The sequence below is a fragment of the Anoplolepis gracilipes genome, chromosome 11 (genome assembly GCF_047496725.1).
Source record: "Anoplolepis gracilipes chromosome 11, ASM4749672v1, whole genome shotgun sequence".
Lineage (NCBI taxonomy): Eukaryota > Metazoa > Arthropoda > Insecta > Hymenoptera > Formicidae > Anoplolepis > Anoplolepis gracilipes.
In genome coordinates this window covers 6,224,639-6,245,993 of record NC_132980.1, presented here as the reverse complement: position 1 = coordinate 6,245,993, position 21,355 = coordinate 6,224,639, and the positions used below count along the sequence as shown (strand labels likewise).

At 32.3% G+C, this 21,355-nt stretch overlaps 1 protein-coding gene across 4 annotated transcripts in view; it reads left to right on the top strand.

Annotated features, from left to right (window-relative positions):
- LOC140670871 (very long chain fatty acid elongase AAEL008004) overlaps positions 1-21,355 on the top strand; it is a 45,791-nt gene that overhangs the window by 14,249 nt on the left and 10,187 nt on the right. Inside the window, exon 1 of one of the 4 annotated variants that reach the window (XM_072901674.1) lies at positions 437-979. The exons of 2 other annotated variants lie outside the window; for them this stretch is intronic. The gene's annotated coding sequence lies outside the window, so the exon portion shown is untranslated. Of the gene's footprint in view, positions 1-436; positions 980-21,355 lie in introns of those variants that run through there. One more of the 4 variants, XM_072901671.1, reaches the window with a different exon arrangement.

Sequence of the window (21,355 nt, the reverse complement as noted above, 5' to 3'; positions counted from 1 at the left end):
TTAAATTCACGAATTCACACTGCGTAATTCTATTTACCTGGATACCTATTCGAGCGCGATAGACAGATAGTTAAAAAAAAAAATTTCGAAGAGCTTGTATCAAAGAGCAGATTGATTTGCATGTTGAAGGAGCGCAATTAATATAAAGTGTGTAGTGACATAATATCCACACAATCGCACACGTCCGGACACCCACAGTCGAAGAATTCTTCATCATCATCATCATCGTTCGTCGTTGACGTCACTCGGCGAGCACCACGCGTGTGCAGGTGAACTATACCATCTCCCGACGTCGCGCGTAGCGAGGGACAGAGAAAAAGAAAAGACAGAGAGAGAGAGAGAGAGATTGATAGAGAGCGAGGGAGGGGGTTGTGGGGACGGTAGGAAGGGGCGGTGGGTACCAATATGGCGAATCGGTTAAAAGCAATGCACCGGCATTACGTTCGCCAGTCCGCGAGTTGGCACGACGGTAGTGCGTTCGACGCGCTCGATTACGCTCGGTATCTCTCTTTTTTTTCCTCTCCCCCCTTCCTTTTCTTCAATTTTTTTTTCTTAATTATTATTATTACCTTTTCCTGGAAAAAGAAAAAAAAAAAAGGGAAACATTCGGCGGGCAACGCTGGCACTCTCATCGCGCTCTCGGAAAAGCCGAAGAGAGGTCTTGGTCGATTTTTTTTTCACGACGCGTTTTCAAGATCCCACAGAATCTCTCTGATATCCCGTCGTGCCGATCCCTTCGACTCCCTTCGTCCTTTCTTCGTCCCGTAGCTGCCGGAAACTTGAAAGATCGGTCAAGAACGGGTGGGCAGCCAGAGAGAGAGAGAAGAGAAAGAGAGAGAGAGAGAGAGAGAGAGAGAGAGAGAGGGAAGAAGGTAAAAGGCTACTTTCGCTTACGTCAAAGTGTCACGAAGATTGTAGTGTGTGTTACAATTTTTGGACAACGTCGACCAATTCTTGTGCGATCTTCTTGCGGTAGTCAGTAAGTATTGTGAGAGATTTTTTTCTTGATTGATTAAAAAGAAACGTTAATTTTTCTGATTTCATCTTACAACCAATAATAGTATTAATAAAATTAAGGAACATTAATAATTGACATTAATAATATTATATAGTAGATAATAAAGTAATGGTATCAGGGTAGAAAATATTTTATATTTTTGTTGAAATTTTCTTGCATAGAAATTTTTGTGTTAAATTTTTAACATACCCTTATGTTAATATAACATACTGTCGTTATGTTATTTGAACTTTTCTGCATTGAGTTAATATTCACCGTTTCTAAGAGTTAAAACAACAAATAAATCTTACATTAATTCACATTTTTGTGTTAATTTTTTACATATTATTTGTATTATTTGTATACATATTTGTCTTCTGTTAAATTAACGTTAAAATTAAAGTAACAAAATTTTTTTTGTGTTAAATTTAACACATTTCTTGTGTCCCAATTTATCCTACTTTAATTTTATGCGTGCGTGTATACTAATGATTTAAAAATATTAAAGTTATAAAATGAAATCATTTTTACGTCATAATAATAATATAATAATTTTTTTATAAAGCAATTTACTTTTTATAATATATATTTAATTTTTCGAATAATAAAAATATAAATATAATAATTAATAAATTACTTGGTATAAATAATATATTTAAAATAAACTATTAAATATTATTTGTTGAATAATTTGTATGTAAAAAAAATTTATCTTTTTCTTCAATCGAAAATGGGAATTATAGGGGAATTACCTAAGTAAATAAATTATTCGTTGTTGATGAAACCGAGATTGCAATTTCGACGTGTTTAATTTTTCATAGACGAAGAGAGTATATATTACACGGATCGATCATCCACCTACTAACATTGAAATTACGTCGATTTCATTCTAACGGCAAATAAAAAATTTTATTGAATTGGATTGCGCGAGGTCGTAAATTAAATTAAATTAAATTACTGACGAGCCACGAGTCGTGAGTGAACAGTCGGAGCAGCTGTTTGTGTCCTATGCCGATTTCAATTATTTCCTCGGTTCATCGATTGATTGACTCAGTTCACTTGCACTTCGATTGCATACAAAATACTGTCTCATTCCTTCCTTCCTTCCTTCCTTCTTATTGAACGTCTTCTTTTATGAATCACCTCGAGCGCTCGATTTGACTTCGATTCACGTTCCACTCGTTCGCAACAGACTGTGAGAGCATTTAATGAACGTATTTATAGTCGTTAGGCCATCCTTATGTACCGAGGAAAGCCTTGAGTCAACGTTTCACGATGCGAGCTGCGTTCCTCTACGTTCATTTTGTTCTGCGATTAGTAAGACGGGATGATCGTTTACACAACGTTGCAACAACAAGTCGAAGGCTCCCACGATCGTTATGAGGTACTTCCCGCGATCCGACACCATTTTTAGTCTCGTTATTAAAGTCACACAAAGTCGATAATGTTTATATAAACCTCGGTTTTCACTTATGTGATAAAGTTTTAGATAAGAAAGTTTTTAATTTTTCTCTCTATAAAGGTTTGCATTTTCTCATTATTCTCTTTCTTTTTTTATTTTGCCAAGTTCTTTTTTTACACTTACTGCAAAGAAACGGGCCTCTCGCACTTTTAATATCGTTAGTGGTTTCTAAAGATAACGCGTTCGCGATAAGTAGATAGATACATTCCAACACTTGTTTATTTAATGTCAAATTAAAGCATCTATTTACCATGTTAGTATTCGAAAATCTCAAATATTTCTTTAAAATTATAAATTTTATTACAATATACATATATAAAATTAATATAAAATTAAATTAAAATAAAACATATATAAAATTAATATATATATATATATATATATATATATATATATATATAATTAAATATAATTAAATATAAAATAAAATAGAATTTAATATAAAACTAAATTAAAATGAAATTGTATAAAACAAAATTAATTTACTATTAATTTTTTTTCTCGTCTCTTTTTTTTCATTTTACTATCTTCTTGTTGGACGTATAATCCTTTTTTTTATTATACTAAAAGAGATAAATATATGCTTGAAAACCGGCTGTCGTGTCTCTCACGTTCTGAGATCTAGACGAGACAAACTTTGAAATAAAATACATAATCAAGTTTTAGCTACAACATTACGTCGTCATGTATGTATATCGTGCTCTTCTTCTACATTACATAACATAACAATAGTGTAGTATGATTAATTGTCGCACGATACGTAATACGTAACATGCAATGTATCGTTGTCCGCATGGGATGTTCCGGGATTGAGATTCCGATATTGTTTCCCGCGCGCGATATGCATCGTTAGTATAAAAAACTTTGCTCCGCAAAGTAACGTGTCTCTCTCTCCCCCCCCCCTTGTCTGTCTCTTTCTCTCTTTGGAAAATTTATGAGAATTGATTTAATCTTTCTTATCAATCTTTTTTTCACATATATAATAAAACTTTCAATATACACTCTTATGAAATATACAATATTATAAAAAAAAGACAGCTTATTTTATAAATTAAACCTTTTGCATTTATAAAAATTTATTATTATATTCAAATCATTGCGTGTAATTCTCGTGACGTAATATTGATCTTTTCACGATAAACGCAAATTATGTTTGAATCTAATCCAAACGCTGTGGGACCGTCGTTTATCGTGTTTACTTATCATATGATGGAGGTGATTAGTGTAAAATGACATTGATAGATATAATTCGAGTTAATAGAGTTTTATCTTGATACTTATATCTATATCTATTTAATATTTTTACACAGAAACTGTTTCAGTTTATAGTATATACACAAGCAATTTTATGGTTTTACATAGTTATTAAGAAAATACAAAATCCACAAAGTAAAATTACAGTATGTTATTTAGGTTAAATAATCTAAGTAAAATGATATAACGTTATAAATTAGACCTAGATGACGAAATAATAATGTAATATTTATTAATGAAACAACTTTCATATGTAAAAATAAAAAAACATGTAATTAAAGATTATAAATTACTAATACAAAAAAAGAAATAAAATAAAAATTATATTTATATCCCTCAATTAGTGTACGTATAAAAGTTAATTTGCACAGAAACGTTGATCAAATCTCGTTTTATTATTCATTTCAGGTTTTTTCCAAGAAAATATGATTTTCACAGAAACATTAATTTTAAAAGTAATTTCTACAAAGTATGCGAGAGAATATTATGACACAATCTCAAAATCATTATTACAAGTATATATGTATATACATATATACTTGGTTTAAACTCTGACGACATTGCAATGTTTATTAGACAATGTCAATTATGACTCATCGTCATTTTTGAAATACGGTCCAACTTTATTGTTTTTAAATGTCTCTTTCTCTCTCTCTCTCTCTCTCTCTCTCTCTCTCTCTCTCTCTTTCCCGATTTTTAACAGAGTATTTATTTTTTCTCGTTTAATTTACGAGCACGTTGCGCGTATGATGTTTGACGTCCCGACACGTCAAGAAATATTTGCAGACACGTGAATAAGTCGATGTGTGGCATAATCGGTGAAAAGAAAGAAGCGGAAAACAAATTGCTCAACCGAATACATATTTTTACATGGGTGTACTGTATTAATACTTAACGAAAAAGAGAAAGGATGTAGAATTTTTCTTCAGTTTTCATAAACTAGCAAAGTAGTTTTCGTATACATATTTTTTCGAGACCTTTCGTTACTCCCGTTACAGACGATTAGAGCCAGTTTCGAAGGAAATAGAGTATGACGAAACATTACCAATAAAATTACAGTAATTTGTAACCAGTGTACGGCTAATAAATTATAGATTTATAGATAACGAGATCAATTTTTATCAATAGTTTATTTTCTTGCCTAATTATCTTGTTATTTATCCCTCCGACATGCGACATATGTATTTTGGAGATGGAAATGATCCCCTTTGTACATTCTTCTAATTTTCCTGTCACACGTCACTTCAAGAATATTGATTTTTTAATAACTTTCCACGTAATTATATCATTACTCTGCGCGATTACATTATATATTATGTATGGCAAATTACAGGCATCCAACAAAATAAAGTTACAAAGATAAATTCAAAAAGACAAAGTTACGACTTTAGACGGTACAAATGAATTTTAGGGAACGAATAAAAAAAGAAATACACGTAAATGAGATTACGGGTAGATAATTAGATAATTAGCCAACGTTATTCTAGCATTGGAATGAAATGCGGTCCCCGCGGAATCCTGTGCAAACCGAGTAAACTAGTTTCTGCTTAACTAACCGGTATGCCGGCCACTGTATACAGTAACGCAATCGGTAAAAGCTGTTGTATAATCCATACGCAATAAGATGCAAAAAGAACGCGCGCGCCACGCGCACTTTTTGCGCACGTAGTCTTGAACAGGTGCGTACAGGCTGACACGGTCGGTCGATTGATCGCAATTTTTTTCATCGATATCGAATATCGATGATCATCGATCCATCAACCAAATCTCCATCGAATATCCCGCGTCGGACGATTTCGTCGGCGGCGGCGACTAGACATACGGTAGCTCGTGGCAAGTGACAGGTCTCGCGCGCGCGCGCACGTGAGCGCGTGAGCGCGCGAACGCCAACTTATTCTGCCTATTACGTGAAACGTGCCGTGTGCGTTGCGACACGACCGGCAAATTTTCTGACAGAGATCGAAACGAGTCCTGCTTTCTCCCGAATTTTTCAGCAGGTCTGGCCTGATCACGCGCGCATATCAACGGATGTGCGATCCGCGTGTGTATATAATAATGTTTTTCTCCGCGCGTATATATATGAATATATATATACGAAATTCGCGATTTCATGATGTGCCCTTCTCCTTTCCCCCGTTATTAACTCCGTCGGGGTTTCATTAATAAATGAAAGTCGCGCGCGATTTATACCGGGCGATCAAAGTCCGTCGCGCGCGCAGACTGATCGACCAAGGCCGGAACGTCCGTTTTCGTTTCGCATTCGTGCGCACTCGTACAACGAACCTCTCTATTACTTTTAGTGATGGGCGATTTTTTTTAGAAAGAATCGATTTTTGAATCGATCTTGAATCGAAGTGACTGACAATTTATTAAAAAGTCGGACCAAAAGAATCGATCTAAAAAATCAAAATTACATAACAAAAACTAAAAAGTCATAATTTTGTAAGATGGATTATATTTGCATAACTATAGTAAATTATGTTTTATTTAAAAAAAAATTGGATTTATAAAATTATTTGACATTAGTTTCGGAGACACTCGAAAATATTTAAAAAGAGAATAAAAATATTTTAAAACATTTCTTTTTTTTTTTTTTAATGTATTTATTCAATTTTCCATTCGTGCTTAGATTGAAAAGCGTCACTTCTGGCACCACTAAATATCAACAGGTCGAAATTTGATTTTCTACAAAAGGAATCGATTCGTAAAAGAATCGAACAGAAAAGAATTGATTTAAAAAAATCGATTTTTTTCAGGAGAAAGATGGATTTTCTGAAAATCGAATCGAGATCGCCCATCACTAATTACGCGTGTGTCTCTTGCGAATTGTCGGTGTTTATCCTACGGCCTGACGATCGTATCGCGGCCGGTTAACACGGAAAAGGCATCTCGTTCAGAGGCAACTTGGAACGCTAAAATTTCAAATTCGGCGACGTTTAAATTCGTCTCGCAGCCCTAGAATCAATTTGCAATTTTATTTATTTAGAGAAATAAACGGGGAAGGATCTTTCTCTCCCCTTTAATGTACAAAATACGGAATAAAAATAATGACATTTTTAAATAATGTTACAGTTGACATTTGTGCTTGACGTTTGTTGAAATGACAGTCTTGTACATGGTCGGAACGTAATAGAATCGTAAGATTATTCCATCTCTCGAAAGGGGTCTGATAACAGGTTTCGACTGTTTTCGTTCGCGGCAGCCCATCGACGACGTTGAGGAAGGACTTTAATATGGCGCTTATATAAGGGGATTCTCTCCCTGCCTTCTCCTCTACTCCTCCCGCATCCCTCTCTCTCTCTCTCTCTCTCTCTGTCTCTCCCCGCGTGCCGCCATTAATGCGTTACAGCGACTCTCGGCAAGTTACAACTTCATGCAGCTATGCACTTTCCCCGCTTGCAGCTCCGCTGCGGCTGCTGCTCGATCATTCGCGGCGACAGTCGAGATTGCTTTGCGAAAAAAAAAAAAAATAATAATAATAATAATAATTGAACGACTCTCTTTGATCCGGATCCAGTTTGCCTTCCTATATCTCAGGGAGAGTATGTCTGTGAAATTGGAAAGGTTGCGTGTAGGAAGTATGCGGAAACAAAAATGACGAAGGTCGGCTTGCGAGATCTTAGGATCCGCTTTCTCGCTTCGCCGATTACATCATCGACCTTACCCATTTCGTGAAGACCGCTCGTCATCCGCATCGGGTGAGATAACCCGATGCAATATGGTGTGTTCTAAAAAATTCGCGCGTGTATTATCTCTCTAGCGCGAGTGAAATTTTTTTCTTTTTTTTCGAATTTATTTTAACTCGCGACTTTCCTTTTTTAATGTGTCGAAATAACGACAATCTCTCCGGTTACAGGCGAATTTATGGGTCCTGTGTGTACATATATATATGTATATAATGTGGCGGATATAACATAACCGGCGCGATCAGCTCTAAGTAAATGTGTACAAATAGGCGTGATTGTTTAATATTCTTATTTCATTCTCTGCTTCAAGCGATACCGCGGTTAATTGTCTTGAATAAGAATTATATGAAAATGCAGGCAAACGAATGATAATAAATAAACTTATGAGGCTTAATAATATGAGTTAGCTAATTAATATATTTCGTATTGATAATAAATAAACTTATGAGGCTTAATAATATGAATTAGCTAATTAATATATTTCGTATTGGCGATAAATTATTATAATGTCATTGAATGTAATAACTTTGTTGGGGTGACAATAAGGTCGTAACAACATTAACGTTTGCAACATACAATCTGACAATGAATATACAAATTTAGACATACACATCATCTGCGTAATTTCTTTTGTCTATTTTTGAAGAATTTTTATTTGTTTTTTAATTTTTAATTTTAATTTTAATTTTTTTTACGATTATCCATCACGTTTGAAAGTATCACGATTTATTTTGCGGAAAATAAAAGCCCAACGCTGTTATTAATTGCGTATTTGTATTAATATCAGAACTCCCGGATGAATAATTTGTCTATTGATAATTTCATTTCTAACTTTAGCAACTGCAGTTTAAATAGACTTTGTCTTTATAGTATCATCTTCACAGAGAGATGTAATTTCGAAGAAAATTGGAGCATTTCTAGATCTACTGCAATTACATTCCATTTCCTCGAACTTTGTATTCCATTCGAAAAATACTTAAATTCAAATTAGAGTCTCTGAATCTAATTGGATATCTGAAATTTGTTAATCCATTAGAATAGAAATATTCAAGTGTATACTTCCTGGAAAAACGTGAAAGACCTAGAATTCTCAGTGAATATTTTTATACTTGGAGAACTCAAGGAATTGTCAGAGAATTTTATTCAGCAATCAAAGAATTAAAAAAAAAAAAAAAGTTGAGAGGAATCAAAGAATTGAAAAAAATTCTCTCTTTGATAATTTTTTCAATCTTACTGTAAATTATAAATACATATCTATCTCTATTTATATATTCAATGTCTTAACAAAAGATTAAATATGCAGTACATATATTTTTTTTTAATTTTCAATAAAATTCGATAATAAATGAAAATGTTATTTATGAAGGTTAAAAATTTTTATTTTAACGAGAGCTATTCAGTTTTCCTTTTCAGTATATTTGTAAATCAAGCACTTGAAACTTAAGTGCCTCCATGTTTTTCCTTCGTATTAGAGAAAAGCATTAGAAAATGCGTACAATAAAAAAAATTATTTTAGAAAATCGTATGAAAACAATTTTCAAATATTTTCTGGAATTTGTTTTTGGACAAAAATATCTGAAAAATCAGGGATTTTTTTTTTCTCGAGAGCTTTAACTAGACATCCTAATATGTGTTGAACGAAACGTGTGTATCGAAGATTAAAATGTAGTTAGGTCTAGTTGAGAAATGCTTAACACGCGAAATAATACAGAACAGAAAAACCACTCGTGTAGTTAGTATTGCGTTATTAAATTCTTCGGCGCCTTTCGAAGAGCGTGATGACTCGAAGCTCATTCTTTCCCTTTTCACAGTTAACGATTATATTTGTCATCCTAATAATCATAATCTCACAACTCGACGGTGATATTTCGTAGTGTCTCCCCTTTCGGAGGGATCAGAGGTACGCGGCTGCAATTTTGTTGTGCAACTTTAGAAGAAATGGCAAAGGCCACTTCTCCCCGGGATCATTAGAACGTCATTTCATCACGAACGCCTATAATGGCGAGTTCTCCTCGAAAAGCAGCCGCAAATACCGGTGAATAAACAGCTTTTATGTCACGTTTATTTTCTTTTATGGCTGTCGCCGAAATTATCGCCGAAATTAAACCCACGCCATTATCTCTCGCCAACTGTCAACTCATCGGATCGCTTTGTGCAAGTGTCACGAACGCGCATTCCTCACGAAATCGCCGCGACCTTGTCCCGATCTCGTGTTATCATACGCACGTGCTGCGTCGTGTTACACGTACGTTAATGCACGTATCCGCATTGTGCGTACTCGTGATGCACGTTCGAGGACAGTCGCAGCAGCAGCCGCTTAATTTTAGATAAAGCGATATTAAAGTGACGTGCTTAAAAAGAGGCGTCCAACCGCATGTTCGGGCCTGGGGTACATAATTATCATTATTATATATATGTTTGCAGGCAAGCGGCTTGTGTGGGAAAAATAACTTTATCGGTTTTACAATATCGATGGTACATTGCGTAATTCGCGGTATTTACTTACATAAATATGAGCGGGGAAGATAAATATTTGACAAGTGCATAAATCAAGAGTGGGTACAACGTTCACGTTCGCGAAACGACACGCCTCGCGTTTTTAACAGATATGAGGTATCTATCGTTACATCTGTCTACATCATTTCGTATTTCCGTTTTTCGATACCGCACCTAGCTCTGCAAATTCGGTTATCTGAATATTTTTCTGCAATTTTGAGAAGGGGACACCGGGTCTTTCCAATACACTATACGCAATATTACGACGAGCAGATCCTTCGTTAAAATTTATTTCATTTTATTTTTATTTATATTAATTATACTAAATATAATATATATTAAAATATATATTAAATATATAACATTATATATATATATATATATATATATATATATATATATATATCTTTACTTATAATAAATATTTTTTGCAATTTTTTATGATACTTTAAATATAGAACAATAATGAATGCTTTCTTTTATTTTATTCCAGCAATTTTTTAAAATCATTTTTTTAATTTATTTAGATTGATAAGGGAGAAGGCGTATATTCGCGAAAAGTACACCGTGTAAAAATAAATTATAGATGTGGTTGACCGGCGTTTAGCATAAATCATTGATCACAAGTCGCAATAAACACTTTTCATAATAACTGCATAACTGAGGCTGCTGGAGGTCGCCGCGCATTAAATTTACGTCACTCGTACATTTTTTATCCAATTGAGTACAATAGGTAGTTCTTTATCGTAACAAAAAAATTATCAAATATCTGTCACATCAATCCATTATCCGGGCATTAAATTTACGTCATTTGTACATTTCTTATCCAATCGAATACAATAGGTAGTTCTTTATCGTAACAAAAAAATTATCAAATATCTGTCATCAATCCATTATATTATTTACAACTTTATTAAATATATATTGTCGTAATATATGTATATACTGTATTAAATATATTGCATTATACTATCATATATATATATATATATATATATATATATATATATATATATGTTATAATATAATTATTATATTTTTAATATAGTGTAGCATTTATAATATATGTATAAAAATTTGTTTGTAATCGAAAAAAAACTTGAGTTACTTCTTAGACTGTATCACAAGTTATGGATTATCTTTTGTATTCGTGTGTCTCGATTTTTTTTTTTTTCTTAAACATAGTGAATTACGTGTGTAAAATCGAAAGCGAAGATTACTATAGTGTTGTTAAAATTTTGGCCGATTGGCACTGAGCAGCCGTCACCCAAGGTTTATACAATTAACGAGCCTCCCCTCCCCCGCCGTTCTCCTCAATCGAAGACATACGTGACCCCGAGCGTTGCGTCGAAAAGAAAGAAAGTCCAACCTTGAGTATAGTTGAGAATTCGCACGTTGTCTTTGACGGGACACTGTTAATAGTTGACGTTACGATTAAGAAATCCGTTTCGATTATGTTTTGTCAACTTTCCTCCTGCTCACATTTATTCACGTATTCATCCTATGAATATTTAAATTTTTTAATTTGCATAAAAATATTTGAAATGTTTTATCATCACGATCGGCGATAACTTTCTTTCGTTATCGTCACATATTTTTTTCATTGTCTTATTTTTCGAGGTGCAGTTTACATGTAAAGTGTGTGCTTTTTTCATAAAACAACTTTTTAATTCTCTTGTCAAAATTTGTTTTTTTTTCTTCGATCGTGATGAACGATCAAAATAAATATTCGAAATGATTCATCACGATCGTAATGACGATATATATATTTTTTTTTTTATTTTTTTTTTTTGTTATCGTTACATATATTATACACTCATTTCTTTTTACATTTCCTGATACACAGTTTATATGCAAAGTATGATTTTTCATGAAGCATAATTTTTTAACTTTTTTGTCAACATTTCTTTTAGCCGGCTAAACAATCATATTAATCAGTCGAGAGGATAGCGTCCTCGACACGCTCTTTTCATGTTTTATTACGTGCCGCGATAATTTAACGACGAGCTACGCCAATCACGGCGAGAAAGGAAAAAAAAACTTTACCGAAATGCTTTTCATCTACAGATACATACGTGCCATCTTGACATTTTCACATAATAATAAGGAGGATCAAGTACGCGGTAATCTTCTCTTTCCAACATTGATTCTGTGTGGGAAAATGATGTAATAGGGATATAGTACAATGTTAAAATACAATACAATATTTTTATGTAGATATTTTTAACGCTAGACATGCAAATTAAATATAATCTGAAGAACTTTATCATTTCCTCTTTTATTATTGAGCTATTGATTTTGGAAATATCACTTTTTTATTTATAATTTTGAATATATATTGCGTATAGAGTGATTCTAAATAAATGTGAGAAATTTTATGAGACGTTTTTTTATCGAAAATTAATTAACATACATCCCTTCCTGAGGAGTTACATTCCTCTAAAGAGGGGAGTGAAAATTAGGTTTTTTTTTCAAATTTTGAACAAATTAAAAAAATAAAATTTAGTGAACATTTTTGATTAGTAAAAAGGATACTTAATAATATTTGTTAAATCTTCCCGTATCATATGAGGTAATGAAATTAACAACCCTCATTCAATTTTTTATTAAAACTTTTTAACGAGTCGGAATGTGAGCATTTAAAAATATGTGTTAGAAAGTTTGACTACTTTTTCATTTCTTTTATTTTTTTTTCGTAAAATTAATAGTTTTCAAACAAAAAAATAAAATACATTATCATATACAGTATTGTTTTATTCCTTTAACGATACGGGAAGATTAAAAAAATATTAAATATCCTTTTGCCAGTAGAAAATATTCACCAAATTGCATTTTTTTAATTTATCCAAAATTTGAGAAAAAAAGAAAAATAAAAACCTTGTCTTCATCTTCCCCTTTGGAAGAGTGTAATTTTTTAGGGAAGAATATAGGTGTACATGGTTTATTTGTGAAAGATTCCCCTTAATTTTTCACAAAGAATCATCTTCTAAAAATTTTCGCACTTATTTAGAACGTATATTTTGACAATAAAATAATTTCTGGAATTTTCGTGAAATTAAACCAATAATAAACATTTAATGTTTGCTTACAGTCACATACCTTGTAAAAAATAATTGCGGAAAAAGTGAAGTTTTTTTACAGATACTGTCCAAATTTGCAGGTAGAATTTTCAGAAAAAAATGGCTCTGATGAATTAAGACAGATTGTCTGAAATTATTCAGATCTGAAAATTCAGACAAAAATCTGTCTGAATTCTTAGGCCATTTTCTTTTTTTTTTTTTTTTTTTTTTTTTTTTTTACGTTAGGCTGAATGTTTCAATTTTCGACTGTTTATCCACCGAGATCGCGTCAATGTCTTGAGAATCGCGGCGTTTCCTCTCTCATTTCAGAGACTCCGGCGTTCGCCCAGTCGAGAGAAAGTACGCGATGTTTACACCCTGTCTAAACGAGGAATACATTGTTGTCGAAGACGTAACCGCACGATAGTGGGGTCGTGATAAAACTACGTCACCAGGTGCTCGCTCGCGTTTATAATCTCCCCCATACAACTCCGTCTTTTCTTTTGCGGAAATATAAATTATACGTATTGGCATGCTATCGACTCGTTGCGCCTTATGTTCGCTTTTTTTTTTCCATCCTTCGCCCCGCAATCTCTTCATCTCCCAATCGTTACGCAATCGCATCGCGTAATGCGAGAATTCGCGAGATTTGCGTTTGCACTTTCCTTCGTCTGTGGATTCCTAAGCAACGAGACGATCTGTCAGTTGCGTAGCAAGTTGTTTGTCTTTGCATGTCAATCATTTTTTTTTTTTTTTTTTTTGGTATCAACTTCTTGGAATTATTTGCAAAAGTAATAATACGTGCGTGAGAAATAAAATGCGTTACGTTATGGTATTTATATCAACGAACCTTTATAATTATACAAATTGTCCCGCTCTTAATTCCAAGTCGATTATCAACGTTTAGATATATCTATAGAAATACGCTAATGTCGTAGAATTTATGTGTCAGCGAGGCAATTATTATTTCATTATATTTTACTGATTATAACATACACACCTCGCGCAACAAAAAAGCCGTACTTAAGTTTGTGTTGAAATATCTACAATAATATCTATAAGGCTGATAAAAATATTAGAAAACGCATTTCTATTTTCCTAATGTATTATATTTATGTAATTTTTATTATAACGCTAAATAAAAAATACAATATAATACCTTTATTAGTTAAATTTTCTGCGTTTAGATAAAAAAAAGCTTATATTAATTATTAAATAATAATTGTGCTTTTTTTCTCTTTTCGAATATTTATTGTACGTCTAGTTTTCGTGTTATATTTTATTTTTGATCTTTTATAAATATTGCAACAAAAAATTAACATTTTTTGGTCGTAAGTGTATATATAAAAAATATGCATATATATATATATATATATATATACACACACAAAACATATATAGGAAAAAAAAAAATTTGATTAAGCACAATTTGATTGGATCCGGCGCGCCGGGGGATTTGCTGCACAATCGAATTTCATAATTTCATACTTTGTCGAGACTGCGGAGTTCATTATATCGAAGCCGTAATCCTCAACAGTCGTCGATCCGGCACTTTTCTCCGGCGCGCTGGACAGTGACAGCACGCGACCGCAATTTCTCGGAGTGTCAACGACAACATGCCGGGTCCGCGATAGACCTTTCTCCATTCTCTCTCTCTCCCTCTCTCTCTCTTTGCGTCTTTGCCATCTTTCTTCGTTACTCAAGCGCGCGAGTTACTATTACTTAAGTGCACCGGCTGGTTGCGTCGTATATAATAGTTGTACTTGCGCTTTCGTCCTGCCGCATGCGTCTACTCTGACAAATCGCGCAGACATGACGGGAATAATATTTTTGCCGAACGTAAGGAATGATCGGAGCGAGTATGTGAAACGCGAAAAATACGTGACATGTCTAGAGAGTTTTTAATCGGAATTTTTTTCAGATATTTTTACAGCTATAATCATTTTTCGTATCTAAATAAAATGTTTTTCCCTTTTTTTTTTTTTTTTTTTTTTTTATATCTGAGAAGAAAAAAATATTGTACACATAAATAATTTCTTTTCGTTACACACAAGCTTTGCAAGCGTACATATTTTTTTATCGATCACCCATCCATGTTTCTCGATTCGAAAGTTTTCAATGAAAGGAGTGAAGAGTAAGAAATTGAATAATTGTAAGAGTTCAGATACATTTTTGTCTGATTTTTTTTTTTCACTCGAACACTATAAAAAATAACTGCGGACAAAATTTTTCTGAAGTAAAAAAGAATAAAAAAATGAAACAACATTCATATCTAAAAATTCAGACAAAATGTGTCTAAATTTTTAGATATGAATGTTGTTTCATTTTTTTATTCTTTTTTACTTCAGAAAAATTTTGTCCGCAGTTATTTTTTATAGTGTTCGAGTGAAAAAAAAAATCAGACAAAAATGTATCTGAACTCTTACAATTATTCAATTTCTTACTCTTCACTCCTTTCATTGTCTGAATTTTTAGGCAATTTATTAACAGAACGAATTAAATTGAAAGGAAATGACGTAAGATATACCGTACAAAATAATTACAGAGAGACTGTCTTAAATTACATTTATATCTAAAAATTCAGACAAAATGTGTCTGAATTTTTAGGCAATTTATTAACAGAACGAATTAAATTGCAACAAAATGACGTAAGATATATCTCTAAAAATTCAAACAAAATAAAAAGTCATGATTTTCTAAGATAGATTATATTTGCATAACTAAAGTAAATTATGTTTTACTTTAAAATAATTTGATTTATAAAATTATTTGACATTAGTTTTGGAGACACTCAAAAATATTTTAAAACATTTTTTTTCTTTTTTAATATATTTATTCAATTTTCCATTCGTGCTTAGATTGAAAAGCGCCACTTCTGGCACCACTAAACGTACGTATATCAAATATCAACAGATCGAAATTCGATTTTTCTACAAAAAGAATCGATTCGTATAAAAATCGAGCAGAAAAGAATCTATTTAAAAAAAATGGATTTTTTGAGGCGAAAAATCGAGTTTCTGAAAATCGAATCGAGATCGCCCATCACTAGTGTAGGGCCTTAGGACCCCTGGGATCCGTTACTGCTGCGAGGCATGTTTGTTAACTTTCTTGCGGTTCTCGTTTAACACAGCTGATTTCAACGAGGGGCGTGGATATCAACAACGACGATTCGAGCTTTAAAGGCACTTTCACGATCGGCGTCCGTAAGATTGGACGCGTTCCAGTGGGCGCAGCTACCTAAGCCGTCGTCGTCGTCGTCGTCGTCGTCATCGTCTTCGTCATTATCGTCGTCGACGACGTTGTATCACGTCCCGATTTAGTCCTTCGTGCGATGCAGCTGCATTTCGCGAACTCATTATATCGCCCCGCGATTATTGTAAAAATTATTATGCAACCAATAGATAGCATCCTGCCGCTTATTTGCGCAAGTAGATAAAGTCGCGGCGACCTCGCTATCGCTTCGTGATTCTGCCACCGTTCTATGTATAAGGAATACTGTCGTTGAATACGATGCCTTGCAGCGAGATTTCTCTAATTAAAAATATACTGTGAAAAAAAAAAACAAAACAGAGCCTTCTTTAAAACATGCTCTTTATTTCAATATGTCGACGATATTAAATTGGCGGGGGAAGACAAATTTTTATAAAATATATAATATGTGAATTCTCGCGACATTGTGTTATCATCGCTTTGCAATTTTATCGCTTGCACTATAAATAAACGCAGACAGGTGCTTCTTATAAGCTAAATAAAGATATTGACCTGCGTGCACGAAAATGATATGCGAGGGAAATAAATGAGGTCTTTCGCGAATTTATCCGCGAAGCGAACTCACTTTGATGTTATATAAAGGAATTTTCCCGCATTTTCGGATTTTTTTTTTCACTTAATAAAAAATCTCAACAAGGATAAACTCGAAGTTATTAATTAAAGTGCACAAACATACGATAGTGATCTCAGGAGATTTAGAGAAATTGAAATTAAAACGATTGAAATTGACCGCGTAGTTTTTATGATATTAAATATTGTTAACAGTTACGAGTGTAATGTTACTGTATATATGTATATATATATATATAATTATATATAAATATATACTGTGTATTTTCAGAATAATATCATAATTGTTAAATTGCTAATTATATTTTGTCGTTTTAAATAAGCAATTTATAATATAAATATTTCATTTATTATCGTACAATTATTATTATAAGAGGACACAATTACTAAAATTATAATAATGCATAATTCAAACACTATATTTTTTTTTGTAACAGTAGAAAAATAATAATGAAACCTATTTAGATTACGCAGGCACTACGAGAAATTAATTATAGCATTGAAATTGAATTAATGAGGTTAATACAGAAAAAAAATTAATAAAAACAGAGAGATTACTATTGCACTAAGGAAACTACTTAATGCAAAAAATTTAATTAAAAAAAAAAAAAATAAATAAAATTCTATGTCAATAAAAAACTCGACCGATCGTAAGAATTACAGTACGATATGAGAAGAAAATGCAAATGTCCTCGTGAAATATATTGAAATAAATTGTACGGGTTACATATATTAATCAATGAAAGATTCCCGTTGCTGCCCAAAACTGTGAATATGAGCCACAAACCGTTACTCGAGATACCTCTGGTATTAGTAATAAGCAGGTGTGTGCAAAAAAAGATGTTCCTTCTCGTTTGCCCTACTTCGCCTCTCCATCTTTCCTCCTCTCTTTGATTAGTTTAGATGACAATTTCAGGTAGACGAGTACACCCATACGTACAACACATAAACGCGCGCGTCCACACATGCTTACGCAGGTGTGACCGATTTCTTGCGTAACGTGCGTACGACAGACGCGCATGCATATATATATATATATGTACATATGATCCGGCCCGTTTTCTGTGCCGTCGTATTATAATGTATACAGTTTTCGCAACATAATCCCGGCGGTATTTCGCTTGCTCGACGCGTTTTCGGCTTTTCGTTTTGCAAGCAGGCAAAACACCTAACGCGACGAGCGATCGCTCAAGACGGCTGATCGACCTCCATTCGTTGGCGGCCTAGATCCTCTTCTCCCCGCTGTTCGCAGTCTTCCGAAAAGTTTGTTTTTTTGCACAAATTGGAAACGTGACATTAATCATATGGTCGGTCGTTTGTCACGATTCTCGAGAACGACACTCTCGAGAAGTTCCGGAGTGGTATACTTGAAACTACGTGTATATATCTATAAAGATGTCTTATCGATGACATCGGGGAAATCTATTTTTAGAAATCTATTTTGAAACTTGACCGGTTTTTTTTTTCATAATTTTTCCCCTCAAGTGAAATTCGCTCAACGCGAAAGGAATTAGGTAACTAGATGGTGTTTAGAATTAATTATACGAGAATACTTCTGTACATTTTTCTCACGAAATTCAACAGGTTATTGAACCATGCCAAACGAGCAATAGTGGGTTACCCGGCAACTTATAATTAATTTTAGTCTCCGCCCCGAAGCGTAGAAATCGAAATAATACTTTTTCATTTTCTTACGTAAAATGTTATTATTTTTAGTCCTTAGTCTCGTGGTAAATTACTTTTTACAGGAGAAATTCTAAAATCCATCAAAATTTTTATGCATATATTGTTATTAATTAACGTGGATTAATTTTACTTTAATTTTAACGATTTATTTTTTTCCAATTTCATATCATCTTACAAAATTCAAGTGTATGTTTGATTTTTTATTTTGATAAGAAACAAGACATTATATTGACATGTGTGCTATAATTGATAATCTTTGGCAAGTAGGACACATGCAACAACTATTTATCATTAATATAATAATATTAAAATAATATAAGGCTTTATATTAAATTTAAAATTTAAAATTTTAATTTGATTTCAGTTAATTGAATTTTATTAATTGTTTGAGTTAATTTAATTTTGATCTCAACTTGAAGCTTAATTTTAACTTTAATTTTTACTCTAATTTGTGATTTTTGTGAGTTTGTTTTTTATTTTGATTCGGATTTCAATTTTAATTTTAATTTTAGCTTTAGTTGCAATTTTAGCCTAATTTCAGTATTTTCAAAGTTAATGTAAATTTATTAATGGTTGCATTAGTTTAGATACAAGGATTGGACTTGTGTTATTTAGGGGACATGTTGTTGTGTTGATGTTTTTGTAGTTTATAATAATATAATTTATGTTTTATGTTTTATAGTTTACAGTTTGTTTTATTATTTATAATCTATAATTTATAGTTTATACTGTTTGTTTATAGTCTCACGCACAATATGGAAACATATTTAACAAATGTAAAAACTGGAAGTTATCCAAAGCCGAAAGGCACGGCTTAATAAATAAATGATAATAATAATAATAATAATAATAATAATAATAAATAATAATATTAAAATAATAAAAATATTAGTTTCTATTTTTTAAGATTTTTAAAAATTATTATTATTTTTTTTTTTTAATCAAAAAGACATCTTATTTTAATTGCTCGATCTCGATGTATATGTTTGATGTATATATATTACGTAAAATACAGACGATGACAATCTTTCGACAGGATCGGGAAAGGGTTACTAGACTTCAGGATGGCAAAGAGAAATGTACAACCGAATTTCGTTTGCGTATTCGTAGGAGCACCCGTCCTCTCTGGAGCCGCGAGAAAATTGAAATTCAATCGTGCCGTTGTGTACGATACGTACGAACGTGTTTGGTATAATGGTTCAAGGCCACGATGCCGTTTCATGGTCGAACCCACGCGAATTGCGCGACGACGTTGTGTCCAATTGTGTCGCGTAACCGTTTTCGTGAAGAGAAAATTCGGTGGCTGTAATACTGGAGGTTGTTGCCTCAGAATTCGACTTGACTTTAGACTCGGCGAGTCTATCATCGGGAGAAAGAGTGAGAGAGAGAGAGAGAGACAGAGAGAGAGAGAGAGAGAGAGAGAGAGAGAGAGAGAGAGAGATAGAGAGAGAGAGAGAGAGAAGATCTTAAGGAATTTTATTGAGATTCACGGAATTAAAAAAATTTTTTTTTTATCATTTTGCTCTTATAATGTAAATTATAAATATATATCTTTGTTTATATACATTTATTCTAAATTATAAATATCTATCTTTGTTTATTTACATATATGTATCTTTCAGTTTTCTTTCGTATTGAGTGAAAAACATTAGAAAACACATGCAATAAAAAAATATATTTTAAAATTGCACTAAAAAATTTTTTAAATCATTCTCTTTGCCTGGAATTTTAAACAAAAATATCTGGAAGAGCAAGAAATTTACAAAGAATGTGTTTACAAGATTTATGTAGACATCTATCAAACTATGTAGGGGAACGGCCAACGTAAGCATTGAGCAAGTTTTTTTCACCATATTAAAAAAACATAAATCGATCTTTTTTTTACTAAAAATATTCTTTGGAATATCTACTATAAGAAAAAACACAAGTTTATTATAAAATAATAAATTAAATAGACGAGATTATTGATTTAGTAAAAGCCTAGATTTTCGTGATATGCTTTTCATGCGGGGTATAATGGACTACCTCCAAAACTTGTTTATTTCATTAACATTGATGTTTAAAACTTCTTAAAAGTTGTATATTATAATATGATATATAGAGCATAAGAATATAGATTTGTGTTTTTAAATGATAACTATAAATTAATAAATAAAAACAATTCTCTTGTTATAATAAATATTTTTCTCTAAAACATGGAAAAATATTCTTTAATGTAATAATTTTTTATATTAATTTTGAAAGAGAGCATCTATGTATACTCTCTTTCTTTCTCTAGTATAAAAATAAAAAGTACAACATTTCGTAGGCTAATATTTCATTAAGCCTCAAGACGTATTTATTTATTTTTGATCATATAAAAAATTATAATTAATCAATATTTACAGACATGATATGAAATTAATAGGAAAAGATCACCTTAAAACATAAATGTATTTACGGTAATAAAAAATAGAATTTTATCATTGTTTACCTTATGTAAATATATCGAAGAATTACAACTCAGTCGCGGAGAGCACAGCAAGTGCATTAAATAATTTATAACTTTCAACTAAAAATATTGCGACCACTGATAACAGCACTCAGAAAGAGACACCTAATAGCAATAATTGCAACATATTTCACGACTTGGTAGCATCTCTGTAAAAAGATATCGACTCTGCACCATTGTAGCCCGCGGTGCCGTTCTACCCCACGTTCCCCTACATATTTCATTTTTTTTGGCGATTTTAAATCGTTGTAAAATATAGTCTGTGATAAAAAATAAACATAGTAGATCAATGATAACAATTCTATATGTTTTGATTAATAGAGGCAAGACAGAAAGGGGGAATTATATTTTATCAATTTGTCATAAAATAAAAATAGTAGATTA